The sequence below is a fragment of the Coenobita brevimanus genome, chromosome 61 (assembly GCF_032717465.1).
Source record: "Coenobita brevimanus isolate Jiangsu-jjx chromosome 61, ASM3271746v2, whole genome shotgun sequence".
Lineage (NCBI taxonomy): Eukaryota > Metazoa > Arthropoda > Malacostraca > Decapoda > Coenobitidae > Coenobita > Coenobita brevimanus.
Genome location: NC_137014.1, coordinates 28,851,976 through 28,872,024, shown reverse-complemented (window position 1 = coordinate 28,872,024; position 20,049 = coordinate 28,851,976). Strand labels below are relative to the sequence as shown.

Genomic DNA, 20,049 nt, shown 5'->3' with positions numbered 1-20,049 from the left:
CCATTCAGTACAGGGGCAGACAGACATTTTAGTTCTGGTTGTGGGTTACAGACTGCTTCCCGCTCACAGCTCTAGCCCAGCAGCCACAATACCGAATGTTTGAACATGTCGCCTGGCCAGCCGAAGTTCTCAGGGTCTTTTACGTCAGGATAATAGCAAGTAAATTTGGATATTGGTTTAAATGAGCCAAGGCTCAGCATCTGGATAATGGAAACGTCTGGATACTGAGCGTCCAGATAAATGAGGGACTACTGTGTGTATATATATATATATATATATATATATATATATATATATATACAGTGATCCCTCATTATACGATGCCTCTTTATACGATATTTCGCTTATACAATGTCAAAATTTTAGTACCCTACACCCACTATACGATGGGAACGATTTGCTACAACGATGGATCATCTGCGGCTCAGTGAACAGCGAATGTGCAAATGCAACACAAACATCCTCACACTGTCGGCACTGGACCACACACACTTGTTGACCGGTCCAGCCTCATTAGCTAGCCCTACCCAGCCAGCCAGCCCTGCCCAGCCAGCCAGTTCTGACAGTGATGAGTGAGGGCTGTGACTGTGAGGCCGAGTCAGGACAATTCGCTATCAAGTCATTTCGCCATCAGGATGATTCCCCGTCATTTATTTACATACCAATTTATTTAGCAAGTACACTAGTTTTTGAATTATGTAAGTTATAAAAGTGATGGTGGTTTATTGTTTATATAGTAAATGTAAAATGTGGCATCAAATCATGGGTATTAAATGAAAAAATAAAATTATATTGAAACGTGAATCAGCTGATTTACGATCGTTCCTTCATCTTAGCATAAGGCTACATACGAGACATTGGCATTTATATAAATGCCTAATTACCTTAAGTGAACGATCGACATCCTTTGGAATTATATGAATAATCTTCATATTACGTCTATATAAACGTTTCGGGACAATTCGCCATCAAGTCAATTCGCCATCACAACAATAACAAGACAATTCGCCATCGGGACTTTTCGTTGTCAGGATGATTCCCCGTCGTTTATTTTCATATCAGTTTATTTAACAAGTACACTAGTTTTTTAATACTGTACTTGTACCTCTTCAGAGTCGTTTTAAAATATACCCAGGATGTTGTAGTACCAATGGAAATTAATGAAGACAGCTATGGGTGATGCTAGAACATAATTCAAAGTCAACTACAGCAAGGTAGAAACAAGTTAAATATTGTCTAAAAGTGCAGCTTACAAATATCCAAAGCCTACGCTATTGAAAGAAAACAGACTTTGATAGATCCCCCTGAAAATTAGTTATTAAAGTATCAGTTAATCAGTAGTAAGTATATTTATAGAATGACGAGGAATTGTCCTGACGGGGAATTGTCCATATTATGATGGCGAATTGCCGACTTCACGGCGAATTGTCTAGGAACCACATAAACAACCCTGCTTGCTTCAGTAAAGGTAAGAACTACTGTATACTGTAGTTTCCTGTTTTTTTTTCCTCTTTATTCACTATTAATGTTTTACTCTAAATGTTTAAACATAAGGATATTTCATGTATGTGACTGCTAAGGTGTGTGTATGTGAGACTTTAGGCAGGTCTGGGAACGTGTCCCCATTGACTCCATGTTATAATGGGCTTGCTATACAATGGATTGCTTTATGATGGGGTTTTCAGGAACAGAACCCCATCGTATAATGAGAGATTATTGTATATACATATACAGTAATCCCTCTAATATCCGAATGCCCAATATCCGAACATCCCCACTAACCGGACATAATCGTCCCGGGATCCAATATTCTTAAAATGGGCCAAAAACTGCAAAAAATTGAAAAAAAAAAATGACTTTTTTCCCTCCCGTAATTTGAAATTGCCGCGTGGCGCCGAACAGCTGTTACACCATGGTCCCTTCACCCTTTCCTTCCTCCCCCTCCCCCCTCCCCTGTCAGGGTTGCCATTTGGTATTTTTCATTACCAAGTGTGGGCCAATTTGGTAATGAAAAATTCGTTTGGTAATGAATCAGAATAATGCATTACCAAATGGATTTTTCACATATATGAGGATACACAGGATGGAGATGGTGGATTGTTTGCTTTCTCTGATTAATCTGCTACCCTACATAGCGTGAAAATAATCAACATGGTGTTAATTATAAGGAGCGTGAATACATGTATTTCCACTTGTATATATAATTAGTGAAGAATAAATGCTAGCTTTACGAATTTGGTAATGAAAAGTTAAATTTGATAATGAAAGTTGAGGAGATTGGTAATGTGGCCATTGCGATCTGGCAACTCTGTTACCCCGCCATCATCAACAGTCACAGCCAAACTCCGATCGAGAGCAGATACTTACAGCAGTGCAAGCCACAAGTGCTTGTTTTTTGTGAATAAACAGAGAATAAACTGCAATACCTCACCACTAGAACACACTGGAATTTACAGTGTTGTGCAGTGTTAAGAAATTAGAATTTAGAGTGCAGAGGATTAACTGTGGACTGCAAATTGGCGGTTCAAACCAGTGCAGGAGCCAGGGACTTGTAAGTACCCAGAATGTTTTATATTGTATAAACCCACCTCTAAAACCTCATTTTATGTTTTTTTTGCATTTATTTCAGTCTTTTATGTCCCTTATTGGTGTGATTGGGTCTTAAATAGGTGCAATGCATGTCCAGAGGGAGTTGTATAGGTGTTTTTCTGAGTTAGGGTCCATAAGTACAAGTCCACGAGGCTGGGGCCCAATATCCGGACAGGATCACTATCCGGACATCCCTTTGGCTCTATTACGTCGGATATTGGAGGGATTACTTATTTATATATATATATATATATATATATATACACAGTATATACAGTACAGGCAAACCTTGGTTTAACGATGCAGTTGATTAAGTAAAAAACTCATCACTAGGCAGGGTATCGTAAATCACGGACAATTTAACGTGAAGTGTTGGGATGCGTTTTTGAGCCTTGGGTTTCCCCCCACCCCAGTCCTAAACCCACTCAAATCGAGTCCAAAAAAAAGTTCAAAGCCGATATAAATTGCCTAATGGCTGTAAAAGAAGCTAAGCTAAGCCTATCTATCTGTCTCTGTCTATTGCCAGATGCCTTAATCTGATACAGGGTGGCCACAAACCAATCGCCTCCACATCACTCTGTCCCCCGTCATTTTAGTGCCCTGCTCCCAATTCACACACTCCTCTCTCATATACCTCTCCACTCTATCCATCCATCTCATCCTTGGCCTTCCCCTTCCTCTCTCCCCCTCCACCTCACTCACATACACTCTCCTCATCAGTCTCTCACTCTACATCCTCTCCACATGGCCAAACCTCCTCAGGGTGTTTCTCCTAACGCTTCCTATTACATCCACATCCACACCACAGTGCTCCTTCACAACCTCATTTGTCAATCTGTCTCTCAATGTGACTCCACAGGCTGCTGTCAAATAAGTGAGAGGAGTAATTTTCAGGCCTAACACCTGTGAATTACTCGCTAAAACCATCAAATAAAATCTGGAAATCATAGAAAATAGGTCAGAAAGTATGAAACACCTCTCATCATTTCTTGTAAGTCCATGTCTGGTCCTGGTTGTCATCCTTGCTATGCCTCCAAGGCTAGGGGACATGTGGTGCTACTTAGCACCCACTCATCTTCCTCAAAACCCTCAAACCCCATCTCTGGAGGAGGGTCAGAGGGGGATGGGAAGCCCGGAGAGGTGTGATGATGGTATCAGGAGATTTGATGGACCCATCTTTAAACCCCGGCACAACCATTGTTGAGGGGGTAGGGTGGTATTTCTACTCCCCCCCCCCAATTTAAATGGGGTTTGAGGGCTTTGAGGAGGATGAGTGAGTGCTAAGGAGCACCACATATCCCCTAGCCTCAGGGGGATAGCAAGGATGACGACCAGGACCGGACAAGGACTTAAAAGAAGTAAGTCATGAGAGGTGTCGCATATAGAGGTATTGTAAATTGGGGTTTGCCTACAATTTATATATATATATATATATATATATATATATATATATATATATATATATATATATGTATATATATATATATGTATACATACTGTATATATTTATACTGTATAAAGGTAAGCCCTTAATTCACGCGAGGGTTACGTTCCCAGACCCTTTGCATATGTGGTAAATTCGCATATATGTTCAGCCCTTGTGTGCACATAATTATGCATGTCTACTAAGTATATTACATCTGAATAATACTGTTTATGCACTACATACACCTTATAAACTAGCATACGGTATGAAAAACAACAAAAATGTAAGAAATTTAACACTGAAACCTGACAAGCACAGGCTTAGGTGGAGACACTTCATCAGTCTGGTGCACAAGCCCTCACTCCTCCCATATGCTACATTCTGCCTTCTTTATTGTCCAAACAGTTGACTCATTCACCCCAGACATACGGTTCCGAGCCAGTTCACATGAGTAGGTGGAGACACTTCAGCACAGTCTGGTGCACTAGCCCTCACTGCCTCCCGTATGCTACGTTCTGCCTTCTTTATTGTAAGAACAGTTGACTCACCCCAAACACATGGTTCCAAGACAATTCACCACGAAGTCAATTCACCATCAAAACATGGACGATATCCTGTCATTCTCTAAGTATACTTATTATTGATTAATTAATACTGTACTTTAGTAACCAATTTTCAGGGGGATTTTATAACTCATATAAGTAAAAAACTAGTGTACTGTACTTGCTAAATAAACTGGTATGTAAATAAATGACGGGGAATCGTCCTGACGGAGAATGGGGTGCTTTGGAGCCGCCATCGAAGTGGTCGAGCCTGCCACTGACAGTGAACAGTCGCACTCTCATGAATCATTAATAATATATCTTTGTGTGGACTTATGATTCAAATTAATGTTTGTAATGTGTAGAAGAATTATTTTTTTCTCAAATAATTGAGAAGAAATGAAGGCAAACTACTTATTATTTTCATAGTAATACGTAAAAAATATTCATCCAGCTAGACTAGCATCAAATGAACTCCAAGATCCTCATTTATTTTGCATTAGTAGTCTTTTATTGTACTGAAAGAGGTGGAGTTACATTACTCACTATTGGCTGGAACGAAATACTTTGTAATTGCCCTCTTCAAGTCGATTACTAGCCAATATAAGTAAAAAATCGGTACGACGCTCGTAACATCCCAAATATCCAAGTGGCGCATGCGCATTGAAGGTACAGTCCCAGGGACAAGATAGACTCTGCTTTTGTTTACTAATATCGCGGCACCCAAGATTTTGTAATATTCACATTTGAGGACATCAAGATAATTTCAGAAAGGCTGTCTTAGATAAATATTTTTACAGATCAGCTTCTAACTAACTGCTCTATGCTGCAAGATATTACCAAATTCTTCTGTTACTGTGCTTTCATTTCACCAAAGATTTTGTGTGCATGTGGGACAAGGGGGATGTTGTTGATAGTGAGGTGTGAGTTATGACTGTGTTCTACCATAAAAGAGGCCATTCTAAGTCTTTTTGTAGTACACCAGGCATGAAGTGTGTGTGGGAGTGTTAAGTCATCTGGGTAGGAAGCAGTGTGTACTTTGTGAGTGAAAGTGAAAAGCACATATTTTTATATATATATACATATATTTTTCTATATATACTTATTATAGAGAATATATTCTATTCTGGATTGATTAGCTGAGTACACCGCTTCCCGTCCGATCAGCGAAGTTAAGCAACGTTGGGTCTGGTTAGTACTTGGATGGGTGACCGCCTGGGAACACCAGATGATGTTGGCATCCCTACGTGTCAAGTGGGGTTGGTGGAGGATTAGTGCCCCTCCCTGTAAAACAATTAACTCTAAGCCCTTGGCCACCCCGTTTGGGATACATGGCGTCTGGCAATGAATGAATGAATGAATATGACACTATGTTATCCAAATTGTTTATTTTGTAATTTCATCATTCATAATCTGAGGAAATTGATGGCCACCCCTATTAATGCACAGGAGAACACAACAGTTCGATCCTGACATCTCAGATTCTCAGCGTGCGTACTCTCTACTTCAGTCCAGCCTTCCGACCTCTCTCAGAGCAGGCAAAAAATGACTGTTGACCGTTCCTGGATTTGGGACGGTTTGTCGAAATCGTTGACTGAAGGCGAATTTAGGCATTAATAAATTTAAGTTAGTAAATCGTCTCAGAGGAGGAAAATATGACTTTCCTCATTGAAACTATATATTAAGAGATACAAATCTACTCATTTCTAAAGAATTAACATAGAAAACATTAAATTATAAGGGATGAATGAGCTGACTAGTTGCTAGACTTGCCAGATTAGAATATTTTTACCTTTTTGTATGACTCATACAAATGAATAAGCTCTTGTTGTGTGTATTCAATGGTTTTGTAAGTAGGAATGACATTAATCCTATCACAAGTGCACACAAACAAATGCAGCATATGATTCATGAGAATGCGTGTCCAAAGACGTCTGTGGCAGGCTCGACCATGACGATTGTCAATTGTCTTCCACCCCATAAAGTACCCCATTGTCGCCAACATTCCTCCATTAAGTTTGTCCAACACTTTAACTTTCTCTGTCAGCAACATCACTTTACTAGTCCGTTTTGGTGTGTTACCACATGCATCACTAGCACTACGCTTAGGCCCCATGTTGGCAGACAAGGCAAGCAATCACTGGAAGGCAGAAAAATAAGCCACAAATAACGATTTGCAGGTCATGCATATTTTGACCGTCGGATTCAAACTGCCTGTGTGGTGCGTGGTAGACCTCCCCCCCCCCACAGACACACATGTATGCACACGGGCAGCAGGTAGGCATTTTTATATTTTATTTATTTCTCTTGTATATTAAGATTATTTATTTGAATACTATAATTTTATGTTTTAATTATTGTACGAAAAATTCGTGGATAACCGAATCGTGTGAAAAAAGTTCGCGTGAATTAAGGGCTTACCTGTATATATATATATACAGTAAAACCTCTCTGTAGTGGACTAATTGGGGCCCAAACCAATCCGAAAAAAGCGAAAGTCCGATAAAAGCAACATCTGGACTTCCCCTGATAACCCAACAGTTTTCACTACCATTGTAGCACTGTACTCTATTATGCATTCACTACAGTAATCAAATAGTATAATACATATATATTATAATTCTGTACTGTACACTGATAAACATGTCTTTTATTTACCTTATTGTGATGAACATAGCTGAAGTGGTTCATTAGTGGAGTCTGTATGGTAGAGATGATTGTACTGGAGAGGTAGGTGACACACTTATTTAACTTGAAGTCACTTATTCTAAACGAGTGCTATACTGTAATGTACTCTAAGACACACAATCAGAACTTAATTTTGAAACTTAAATTATACTGTACAGTACTGTGCACTAAAGGTGTTCCATGAACATTAGCACTAAATATTAATGTAGACCACTTTTCTCATTTTTTAGCACTTTGAAAATACTTTATTGTTACAACTTAATTTTAAACACTTTTCAGATTATGTACTGTACACTTTCTTATTCATTCATTCATTGAATCATTCAGTCCTACGTTGCCCCGTGAGGAGCGTAGGAGCCCGGGGCCAGGCAAGTTGGTCCTGACATTTAAGATGAGAGTGACAAGCCTTACTCATCCCTGAGTGGCATTACATCCTTCACTGGCTCAACCCAATTGGAGTGCTGTAATTACCAACTAAACCACCAGGCGCCAAAATTTGGTTATACTGTATGATTACCACCCAGCATGGTTTCCTGGTGTACAGGAAACCATTTGGCTTGTCACTCAGTGTAGAGTCACCCACAGGCAGAAGGAAGAGGAAAGAATGAAGGAAAGAAAGACAGAAGAGGGAGTATAAAGTCACTCGTATGCAAAAGAATGAGGAATGAAAGAATGAAAGAAAGACAGAAGAGGATGGATGGAAATAAGGATGGAGGAGAGGAAAGGGCAGACATCCGAGAGCAGCACTACATTGAGTGAGTGGATGGTAAGCGCCCCCATGTGCCACATGTACACACTCTACACCTTATTATTTACGATCTTTTGAAGTAAAGATGTTCACTTTGTCTGTATATTTCACTTGTCACTCATCACCAGTCCAGACTGAAGTCGTATTCAGCAGACTTTTTGCAAAAAATAAGAGTGATGCTACAGCTGCTCCCGACTGAGGTTAGGCAGTCAGGACTGCATCTGGCTTTATTGGACTTTTCCAATATACAGTATAAGAATTTAGTCTGGTTGGCTTCTTGAGTCCGATAAAAGCGAGTTCCAGTAGACTGTATTAAGTCCATTATATCAACATATTACTATATACAGTGATCCCTCCAATATCCGATGTAATAGAGCCAACGGCGTGTCCGGATAGTGATCCTGTCTGGATATTGGGCCCCAGCCTCCTGGACTTGTACTTATGGACCCTAACTCAGAAAAACACCTGCCATTTACAACTCCCTCTGGACATGCATTGCACCTATTTAAGACCCAAATCACACCAATAAGAGACATAAAAGACTGAAATAAATGCAAAAGAACCATAAAATGAGGTGTTAGAGGTGAGTTTATACAATATTAAACATTCTGGGTACTTACAACAAGCCCCTGGCTCCTGGACTGGTAGTTATGGACCCTAACCTAGCCTAACTCAGAAAAACACCTCCCTACTGCACATGCATAGCACCTAAGACCCTATTCACACCAGTGAGGGACATAAAAGAGTGAAATGAGGTGTTAGAGGTAAGTACAATATGGAAAATACAGTACAATATGAAACATTCTGGGTACTTACAGCAAGTCCCTGGCCATCTCGATGAATAATCCGCCTCCTCTCAGACTCTGACAGTAAGAAGGAGTTCCTGAAGCACTTGCAGTACACTATTCATGAAGTCTTTCACTGAACTTAGTCATTTGCACTCAGAATTCCATTCTCTTAACACTGTGTACTCTTGTCTTACTTGCGCTCCATTGTGCCTTAATGAAATAAGTGTTGCACTCTGCACTTTAAGTCTTTCCACTCATAAAACCATTTTCTAAACAAAACACACTCGTTAATGTACGTTACATTTACAGTCCATTAAATCTTTGTCTTTTCACTCAGAACTCAAATTCCTTAACACTATTCACAGTTTTTTCTTCACTGCACAACACTGTAAATTCCCCTGTGGTTTAGTGGAGAAGTTCTTGGGGTCTAATCACTGTCAGAGTCTGAGAGTAGCACATGCAGGTGACCTAGGGGTGCGTCGCTGAGTCGTGGTGATGGCGTACCCACTGCAGACAACTCTCTAGAGAGGCGCAAACTCACGTCGAGTGGTGACCCCACCGTGCCTGATGTGCTGGGCTGTGGCTCAGAACATGAGGGCCTGTCTTGGGGAGGCAATGGAGTGGAGCCAGGGCTGGGCACAGCAGGGGTCACGGGCCTGAAAAGCTGTTAATGGTTGATTGACGCAAGGAACGACGATTGTGACGATTAATGATGTGCTTCCTGAAAGTGCGCACTTCCTCCACAAGTCCCAAAGGCCCCATCTCCCTGTCGCAGTCCGGGTGCTCCAGGTAGTCCAGAACGAACTCTAGGTGTTCCCAGAGTGCACTCAGCTTGGGGATGGCTGGAGTACTTTCACCTGAGAGGAGTCCGCATCATCGTCGCCGTCCTCGTCGGAATCTTCAAGCTGGGTACTGACACCTGCAACTGAAGATGCGATCTCGATATCAGACATGGTCTGATACCCAGGATTGCCCTCGTTGTCATCCAACCACTCACGCACTTCGTCCACATCAACATCGTTGCTATGCGCACATAGACGTGCATGGAAGTCATCCACGTCAAAACCTAGGAAATCGTGCTCCACATCCGTTCCGAGAAGCAGATGAGACCAACCATTTTCTAGAGTCTTGACAGGGATTTCCTTCCATGCACTGGCCCAGTTGTAGATGGCAGACTTGATGTTGTAGCGACGAATGTTTTCCAAAGTCCGCTGACCTCACGTGTCCCGTCCCTCCCTGCACTTGTCCTCGTCCTCAAAAACAATCATCACCTCATCCAGGAACTTCCGTCGGTACAGCTTCTTCGTTGCCACGATCACTCCTTGGTCCATTGGTTGGATGAGAGCAGTAGTATTAGGTGGCAGAAACATGCACCTAATGCACCCATTCTCAGACACCAACTCCTTGTCGCACGGTTGGGCAGGTGCATTGTTGAGGAGAAGGAGGGCCTTTACCTGGTCGCGTGGGATTCCCAGTTTCTCCGTCTGGTAATGGATGACCTCCTTGACAAAATGGCGGTGGAACCAGTCTTTGAAGATCTGGACTGTGAACCATGCCTTCAAGGAATGGTACCAGACGACAGGAAGGACATCCATCATCCCACGAAGACACCGAGGCTGCTTTGCACGGCCAACAATAACAGGCTTGAGCCAGTGCATGCCGTTAGCATTGGCACAACACAAAGCAGATATCCGTTGCTTGCAGAGCTTGTGGCCAGATACACGCTTCTCCGTCTCCTCGGCTAGAGTGTTTGTAGGCAAAGAGCGATAGAATAAGCCAGTTTCGTCAGCATTGCAGACTTGACCGAGAGTTAGGCCCTCCCTGTCAATCAAGCGCTTCACCTTCTGCTGAAACTCGTCTACTCCATCCTCGTTGGCATCCAAAGCTTCGCCATGAGACTTAAGGTTGGTAAGGCCATGTCGTAACTTGAATGCGAAGAGCCAACCTTCGGATGCCTTGAAGTCTAGGGCGTCGTGAAGCCTTGTGAACTTTTCAGCAGCAGCCTTCAGCTCCGTGCCACGCACCATCACACCAGCAGCACGTTGCTGTCGATACCAAATCAATGTAGAGCGGTCGACTTCTGCATACTTGGGAGTATACATCACCTTCCTCTCCACATTGCATTTGCTTTTCGACGAGAAGTCAGCCGTGTACTGCATGAGTTTGTCGCGGGATCTCTTTGATATCAAAGTAGACCGGGCCAGGTTGAATTCACGGAGGATATGTGAGGTAGACCATCCCGCATCCACCTTGTCCAATATCTCCCTCTTCTTCTCCAGAGTCAAAACCACTCTCTTCCTCTTCTCAAGTGGCGGGGCCATCATCACACACATGAAGGAGAGACACAAGAGCAGCAGGAGAGCCTGCAGCAGGTAAGGCACCACCACAAAAGCGAGCACATTGGGAGGCCATGACGACGAGCTTGCACACACAACAACAGACGGGCGGTAAGTGGGGAGGATGCAGGGGCGCCCTAGTGGATGTCGGCGGAACAACGCACCAGAACACAGCTGGCCCGCGCTGTGCGCCCCAGCTTCAAATTACGGGCAGGAAAAAGTCGGATTTTTTTTTAATTTTTTCGTTTTTTTTGCCCATTTTGGGAATATCAGATCTTGGGACGAAAACGTCCGGTTATTGGGGATGTCCAGAAAATGGGCGTCCTGATATTGGAGGGATTACTTATATTACATATATATATATATATATATATTTATATATATGTTTATATATGTATATATATATATATATATATATATATATATATATATATACATATATATATATATATATATATATATATATATATATATATATATATATATATTTGCCAGACGCCTCAATCCCGTTTGGGGTGGCCACAAAAAATCGCCTCCATGTCGCCCTGTACCCCGCCATTTCACTGCCCCGCTCCCAACTCACACACCCCTTTCTCATATACCTCTCCACCCCATCCCTCCATCTCATCCTCGGCCTCCCCCTCCCTCTTCCCCCCTCCACCTCACTCACATACACTCTCTTCATCAGTCTTTCACCCTCCGTCCTCTCCACATGGCCAAACCACCTCAGTGTGTTCCTCCTAATGCTTCCCCTCACATCCACATCCACACCACAACGCTCCTTTATATCCTCATTCGTCAGCCTGTCTCTCCATGTGACTCCACAGGCTCCTCTTAAATAACTCATTTCCACTGCTCTCACTCTTGACTTGTGTCCTTCCAACAACGTCCAAGCTTCACTTCCATACGTTAGAGTTGGTATCGCAATACTGTCATGTAGTAACTTTTTCACTTCCATGCTCACTTCCGTGTTTCTTATCACTGCTTTCAAAGAACCAGCAACTTTTCTTCCCTGCTGTACCCTTTCAAGCACTTCATCCTCCAAACCTCCATCCTTACTCATCACACTTCCCAAGTACTTAAATGTACTCACATTTTCCAATTCCTCACCATCCAACCTCGCTGTACATTCACTGACTTCACCTCTCTCAAAGACCATCACTTTACTCTTCCCTACATTCACCTTTAGATTCCGTTTCTTACACGCTCTCCCAAACTCATCCACCAAGCCTTGCAGCTCCCCTTTGTCTTCACTCAACAACACAGTATCATCAACAAACAACAGTACAGGGAGTTTCCAAACTATCCTCTCTCACCAGGGCCACTCCAACATCCACTACCCTACCTTGTACCTCATTTATTACCCCATCCATGTACAGATTGAACAACCATGGAGACATGACACATTCCTGTTTCAACCCAACTTTCAAAGAGAAAAATTCACTTAGTTCACCATCCACACGCACTGCAGCCTTAGCACCATCGTACATACTCTTCACAGCATTCAACAACTTCCTATCTACTCCATGTATTCTTAACACTTTCCACAACCCTTGTCTATCCACCCTGTCATATGCTTTCTCCAAATCCATGAAAGCCGCATACAACTTCATTTCCTTCTCTAGAAACTTTTCCACTAAAGATCTAAGAATGAATATCTGATCTACACAACGTCTTCCCTTCCTAAAGCCTCCCTGTTCTTCTCCAACTAATTTCTCTGTTCTTTCTCTAACTCTGTCAATAGGTATCCTACCATACACTTTTCCTATTATACTAAGAAGACAAGTGCCCCTATGATTACCACACACTTCTTTTTCCCCTTTTCCTTTGTACAAGGGAATAATTATACCTGACTTCCAATCCTCCGGGACTCTACCTTCCTCCCAGGCCAATCTGCACATCTTCCACATCCATTCTATTACTATCTCTCCCCCATGCTTCAACATTTCACCACACACTCCATCAATTCCTGGGGCTTTCCCCAATTTAACTTTCTTCATTGCTTGCACAACTTCTATCCTACTGATTTCTTCCAGTCTTCTCACCTCCCTCCTTCTCCCAGCCATTCCCCAGCCACTTATACTTGCATTACTTCCACCCTTTATGTTCAACAATCCCTTAAAATGTTCTGTCCATCTGCTCACTTTTTCTCCCTTCTCCACTAGTAATCTACCATTTTTATCTTTCACTCCCCTGCTAACTTCACTTCCATCCTGTCTTACTCTTTTCACCCCTTTCCAGAAAATTTTCTTACAGTCCCTCCACTTTACACTCAAATTCCTTCCAAATTCCTCATCCACTCTCTTCTTACTCTCTCTTACTAATCTTTTCACCTCTCTCTTTCTTTCTACATATAATTCTCTCTTCCGCCTCTCAACTTCTTCCACGCCCCTATTTCTCATCCATTCATTGTATGCATTCTTCTTTTGTGCCACAGCCTGTCTCACCTCTTCAGTTCACCACGCTGTTCCTTGCATCCCCCTCCATCTTCTCTTCCTTCCACACACCACATCACATGCTGCACATATTTCTTCTGTAAATATCCTACACACACCTTCCACGTCTCCCATCTGCTCCAATTCATATTTGCCCAATCGTTCCTCCACTTCTCTCTTATACTCTGCCTTTTTCTCATCCTCTTGTAACCTTTCCATTCTCCTTGCAACTACTCCTTCCTCTCGTCTTTCCCTTCTTCTATTCCTCCATCTTACTTGAATCCTAATTCTGGCCACCACCAAGTAGTGGTCAGAAAGTCCACTCCCCCAACCTCTATAAGCTCTTGCATCCATTACACATCTTCACATCCTTTCATCCACACACACATAATCGGTCATTGCCTTCCTTTCATTCAGTTCACCACCCACCCTTCTCATCACTCGCCATGTATACCTGTGGATCATTTTATGCCTGAAGAGGGTACAGTACTGGCTATCACCAACCCCCTCCCAGCACAAATGTTCACTAACGCACTCCCATTCTCATCTATCTCCGCAGGCACACCCCACTCACCAACTATTCCATCCACCTCCACAGTCCCAACTTTACCATTCATATTACCGATCAAAAACACTCTCTCATTCCTTCCAAACTTTTCCATGCACACTTCTACATTTGTCCAGAACTCTTTTCTCACTCTTCTAGCACGATGTTGCGTTGGCGCATACACACACACACAATTGACCACATTTGTATTCCAACTTTCAACTTTACCCACACAATCCTTGACCCAACTGATCCATACTGTCTTATGCTCTTCTTCCATCTTTTACTCACAACTATACATACTCCTTCCTTTGCCCTCTCATTCTCACCTACTCCTGCACATATACCCCATCCATACTCCCATTCTCTCACACTTTCTCCTCTCCCTTTTGTTTCAGTTATTCCACATACATCCACTTTCACACCCTCAAGCACCTGGACAATCTCTCTCTCTTTCACCTCATCATTCGCTCCTCTTACATTCCATGTACCCATTACCAAGTCCTTTGTCCGGTCCTGGGTCGTCATCGTTTGGTCAGGCCTTGTCCGAGGCTTCTTGTTTGTTTTATTAGTTAGTTGTTTTCCAGGGAGGGGCACTAACCCTCCGCCAACCCTTTTAGTCGCCTTTTACGACAAGCAGGGATACTGGAGGAGTATTCTTGAAAAACCCCCCTACCCCCATCTCATCAGCCATTTGAGTGTCCACTGCAGGACCGGCCTATCCCGACCTAGATCAGGACGATACAGCCAATGTATCTCCACCAAGTGGCTTAGGCTGTTTAGTAGAGATTGTATGTAGGGTGAGAAGTGCTTGTAAGTTTAACTGTTGTGTTGGAGTGGCTTTGGATGTGTGTGTAGTCTGTGAACTGAGTGTAATCGGCCCGCGCAAGCTGACTGGGTGCAAGCATACATTATAGTATGCGACACTGGTTCAACTACAGCACCCCTTATGTCTGCCAAGCAGTATGTGGCTCCCAAAGTTTATTACCCTGGCGGAGCTCGAACCCTCGTTCTTCAGTGTACAAAAATGCACACTTTACCACTGTACCACAGAGGCTCCATATATATATATATATCTTGCATGAAAGTTTTTGGAAGCTCTAGTACTTCCACTCTTGTACAATATATGGAAACACCTGTGAATAACTTCATCCCAATTCAAGGCAGTATTTATACTGTGATTCATGTGGATATACAGTACCCTATTACATAACAGTAATGTACATGTGTTTTTATTTAAAACTGACTTTGACCATCTTATTGAGGATTTACAAGATTTGCCAAGCAGTTAGCGATTCATGCAACAAATGGCAAAATTTTTCTCAGGAACTGAGTCAGCGATATTGTAATCCTGCATGATTGTTGTCTGCTATGATGGTAACTTGACTCACTGTGCACTCTGTTGTAGTGGGTTGTACCAGGTACAGTATGCAGTGAGCTTTCCTTTGTTAGGCTATACTGTACAGGTGTACAAGGAATAAACATCAGGAAACAGATTGGATAGCTGGTGATGAAAATTCTGAAAATAAGTTAATACAGTATTGACATTATTTACACCTGATTAGTTGCTTCTGATAGCAGATGTCTATCTGTCTATAGCCAGACACCATAATCTGGTAATGAGGGAGGGGTTTTTCTTTGAGTTAATTGTTTTACGGGAGGTGGTGTGTAGGGTGAAGAGAGAAAAATGGATGTATGTGGATTAACTAAAACTAAATGGGGAGATGAGAGTGTGAGAGAATGGGAGTGTGGATGGGGTATATGTGCAGAAGTAGAGGAGAAAGAGAGGGCAAAAGAAGGAGTGTGTATTGTGGTGAGTAACAGATGGAAGGAGAATATAAGAGAGTATGGATCGGTTGGCTCAAGGATTGTGTGGGTAAGATTGAAAGTTGGAATACAAATGTGGGCAATTGTGTGCGTGTATGCACCAACGCAAGATCGTGCAAGCAGAGTGAGGGAAAAGTTCTGAACAAATGTGGAAACGTGCATGGCAGTGTTTAAAAGGAATGAGAGTGTTTGTGATTGGCGATATGAATGGTAAAGTAGGGAATGTCAAGGTGGATGATGTAATTGGTGAGTGGGGTGTGCCAGCTGAGATAGATGAGAATTGCAGTGCTTTAGTGGACATTTGTGCCAGTAGGGGGTTGGTGAAAACCAATACCCTCTTCAGGCACAAAATGATCCATAGGTATACATTGCAAGTGTTGAGAAGGGTGAGTGGTGAACTGAATGAACAGAAGGCAATGATTGATTATGTGTATGTGGATGAAAGGATGCGAAGGTGTGTAATGGATGCAAGAGCATGTAGAGGTTGGGGGTGTGGACTTTCTGACCATCATGTGGTGGTGGTTAGAATCAAGGTCCAACTGAAATAGAGAAATAGAAGAAGGGAAGGACGGGAGAAAGTAGTATATGCAAGGAGAGTGGAAAGGTTACAAGAGGATGAGAAAGAGGCAGAATATAAGAGAGAAGTGGAGGAGTGATTGGGTAAATATGGATTGGAGCGGATGGGGGACATGGAAGGTGTGTGCAAGGTATTCACAGAAGAAATCTGTGCAGCATGTGAGGTGGTGTGTGGGGTGAAGAGAGGACAAAAGGGGGTGCAAGGAACAGCATGGTGGCATGAAGAGGTGAGACAGGCTGTGGCACAAAAGAAGGAAGCATATAATGAGTGGATGAGAAACAGGGGCGTGGATGAAGTTGAGAGACAGAAGAGAGAGTTATATGTAAAGAGAAAGAGAGAGGTGAAAAGATTAGTAAGAGAGAGTAAGAAGAGAGTGGATGGGGAATTTGGAAGGAATTTGAGTGTAAAGTGGATGGACTGTAAGAAAATGTTGTGGAAAGAGGTAAAGAAAGTTAGGGTGGCAGTGAAGTTAGTCAGGGAGTAAAGAATAAAAATGGTAAATTACTGATGGAGAAGAGGGAAAAAATGAGCAGATGGAGAGAGCACTCTAAGGAATTGTTGAACATAGAGAATGAAAGTAATGTGAGTATAAGTGGCTGGGGAATGGCTGGGAGAAGGAGGGATGTGAGAGGAGAAAAAGAAATCAGTAGGTTGGGAGTTAGGGTGGCAGTGAAGTTAGTCAGGGAGTGAAGGATAAAAATGGTAGATTACTAATGGAGAAGAGGGAAGAAGTGTACAGATGGAGAGAGCACTTTAAGGAATTGTTGAACATAGAGAATGAAAGTAATGCGAGTATAAGTGGCTGGGGAATGGCTGGGAGAAGGAGGGATGTGAGAGGAGAAAAACAAACCAGTAGGATGGAAGTTGTGGAAGCACTGAAGAAAGTCAACATGGGGAAAGCCTCAGGAATTGATGGAGTGTGTGGTGAAATGCTGAAGCATGGGGGAGAGATAGTTGTAGAATAGATGTGGACGATGTGCAGAATGGCCTGGGAGGAAGGTAGCATCCCTGAGGATTGGAAATCAGGTATAATTATTCCCTTGTACAAAAGAAAAGGGGAAAAAGAAGTGTGTGGTAATCATAGGGACATTTGTCATCTTAGTGTAATAGGAAAAGTATATGGTAGGATATTTATTGACAGAGTTAGGGAAATAACAGAGGAATTAGTTGGAGAAGAACAGGGAGGTTTTAGGAAGCAAAGAGGTTGTGTAGATCAGATATTCATTCTTAAATCGTTAGTGGAAAGTTTCTAGAGAAGGGATTGAAGTTGTATGCAGCCTTCATGGATTTGGAGAAAGCATTTGACAGGGTGGATAGACAAGGATTGTGGAAAGTATTAAAAATATGTGGAGTAAATGGGAAGTTGTTGAATGCTCTGTAGAGTATGTTTGAGGGTGCTAAGACTGCAGTGCATGTGAATAGTGAACTGAGTGAATTTTTCTACTTAAAGGTTGGATTGAAACAGGGATGTGTCATGTCTCCATGGTTGTTCAATCTGTATATGGATGGAGTTATAAAAGAGATACAAGGTAGGAGAGTGGATGTTGAAGTGGCCCTAATGAGACAGGGCAGTGTTTGGAAACTCCCTGTACTGTTGTTTGCAGATGATACTGTGTTGTTAAGTGAAGACGAAGGGGAGCTGCAAGGCTTGGTGGATGAGTTTGGGAGAGTATGTAAGAAATGGAATCTCAACGTGAATGTAGGGAAGAGTAAAGTTATGGTCTTCAAGGAAAGTTATGTCAGTGAATGTACAGTGAGGTTGGATGAGGAGGAAATTGAAAATGTGATTGTGTTTAAGTATTTGGGTAGTGTGATGAGTAAGGATGGAAGTTTGGAAGGTGAATTGCTTGAAAGGGTACAACAAGGAAGAAAGTTTGCTGGTTCCCTGAAAGCAGTGATAAGAAACACGGAAGTGAGCATGGAAGTGAAACAGTTACTTCATGACAGTATTGTGATACCAACACTAACTTACGAAAGTGAAGTTTGGACCTTGTTGGAGGGACATAAGTCAAGAGCGAGAACAGTGGAAATGAGTTATTTAAGAGGAGCATGTGGAGTCACATGGAGAGACAGACTGACATATGAGGATGTGAAGGAGCATTGTGATGTGGATGTGGATGTGATAGGAAGTGTTATGAGAAACACATTAAGGTGGTTTGGCCATGTGGAGAGGATGGAGAGTGAGACTCTGATGAGGAGAGTGTAGGTGAGTGAGGTGGAAGGGGGGCGAGAGGGAGGGAGAGGCCAAGGATGAGATTGAGAGATGGAGTGGAGAAGTAAATGAGAGAGGGGTGTGTGAGCTGGGAGCAGGTCAGTGAAATGTCGGGGGACTGGGCAACATGGAGGCGATTTGTTTGTGTGCACCTCTTATGGGATTAACCCCTAAAACTCGGCTGTTTACAGTCGATCCACCCCAAGTGGCGGGGTTGTATCGCGGTCTGAGTACCTGTAGGAAAATATTCGCCAAAAACCAGAGATTAACCCTAGAACATTATACTTGGTATGGCAGATAGTACTTACATTCAGCTTTCTCCAGAGACAGGTGTTGAGCCTTCTTGGACTACCCAAGGACTTGTGGAGACTTGCAAAGTTGGGTAACCAAATCTTCACTTTCACACCTCCAGCAACCCGGTTTCCCCTCTACCACAGCCTCATTCTGTCACAGTAAACTTTATACTACAACGTAAAGGTAGTTAGGAATCCGTATTCGTACAATAAGCACTGAAAATAAGGCTAAAATCAACGGAGCGTACGGCTGACATGCACTGTGGCGGCGGTCTTCCCGTCACTCAACAAACATTTCCATTTTCACAGCTAAAAACATGTATACTACATTATTTTCAATCATATTACTTCCCAAAAGATCACCATGGCGCGCTTTTTATTCTGCCTTACGTCCGCCACTTTATTCTCGTTCCTGTCGGCCGCTTGCACTGACTGGGAAGAGCTAGAACTCGCCATAATCTCACTTTGAAAGCCTGCAGTAAACTGACGCTAAACAGAGGCAAACCGTGAGAAAAAAAGCTAGTGTTACAACTGGGGAAACAAGCGTTTCCTAGTAGCATAAACTGCTTGTGAGAGGAGATCGCAGATTTACAGTTCTGAGCGCTCAGAGCGCTGCCATGTATCACAGCCAGGCTGGCCGGGCCGTGGTGGGGGGGGGACGGGGGGAAAACGCGATATTTGGCAACAACTGAGGTCAGTAGTACAAAGGTAAAATATGCTAGTTGTAGCTAGAGGGTGGTGGTACTGATAGACAATACCAGCTGGTGCCTGCTTGCCCACGGTTATTCAAAATTTACTAAAATCGCAAACGCGACGACCCGCCGTCCTGCCCTTATGGCCGAGCGTCGCAAACGCGACGATCTGCGTTTTAGGGGTTAAGGCATTTGGCAATAGATAGATAAATGTGATAGGAAGCATTAGGAGAAACACATTGAGGTGGTTTGGCCATGTGGAGAGGATGGAGAGTGAGAGACTGATGAGGAGAGTGTATATGAGTGAGGTGGAGGGGGAGGGGAGAGGGAGGGGGAGGCCAAGGATGAG

At 42.8% G+C, this 20,049-nt stretch overlaps 1 protein-coding gene and 1 pseudogene across 1 annotated transcript in view; both read left to right on the top strand.

The window, feature by feature from the left end:
* trus (programmed cell death 2 like trus) overlaps nt 1–20,049 on the top strand; it is a 96,647-nt gene that overhangs the window by 53,335 nt on the left and 23,263 nt on the right. The window lies entirely within an intron of this gene.
* On the top strand, nt 5,682–5,797 carry LOC145403860 (5S ribosomal RNA; annotated as a pseudogene).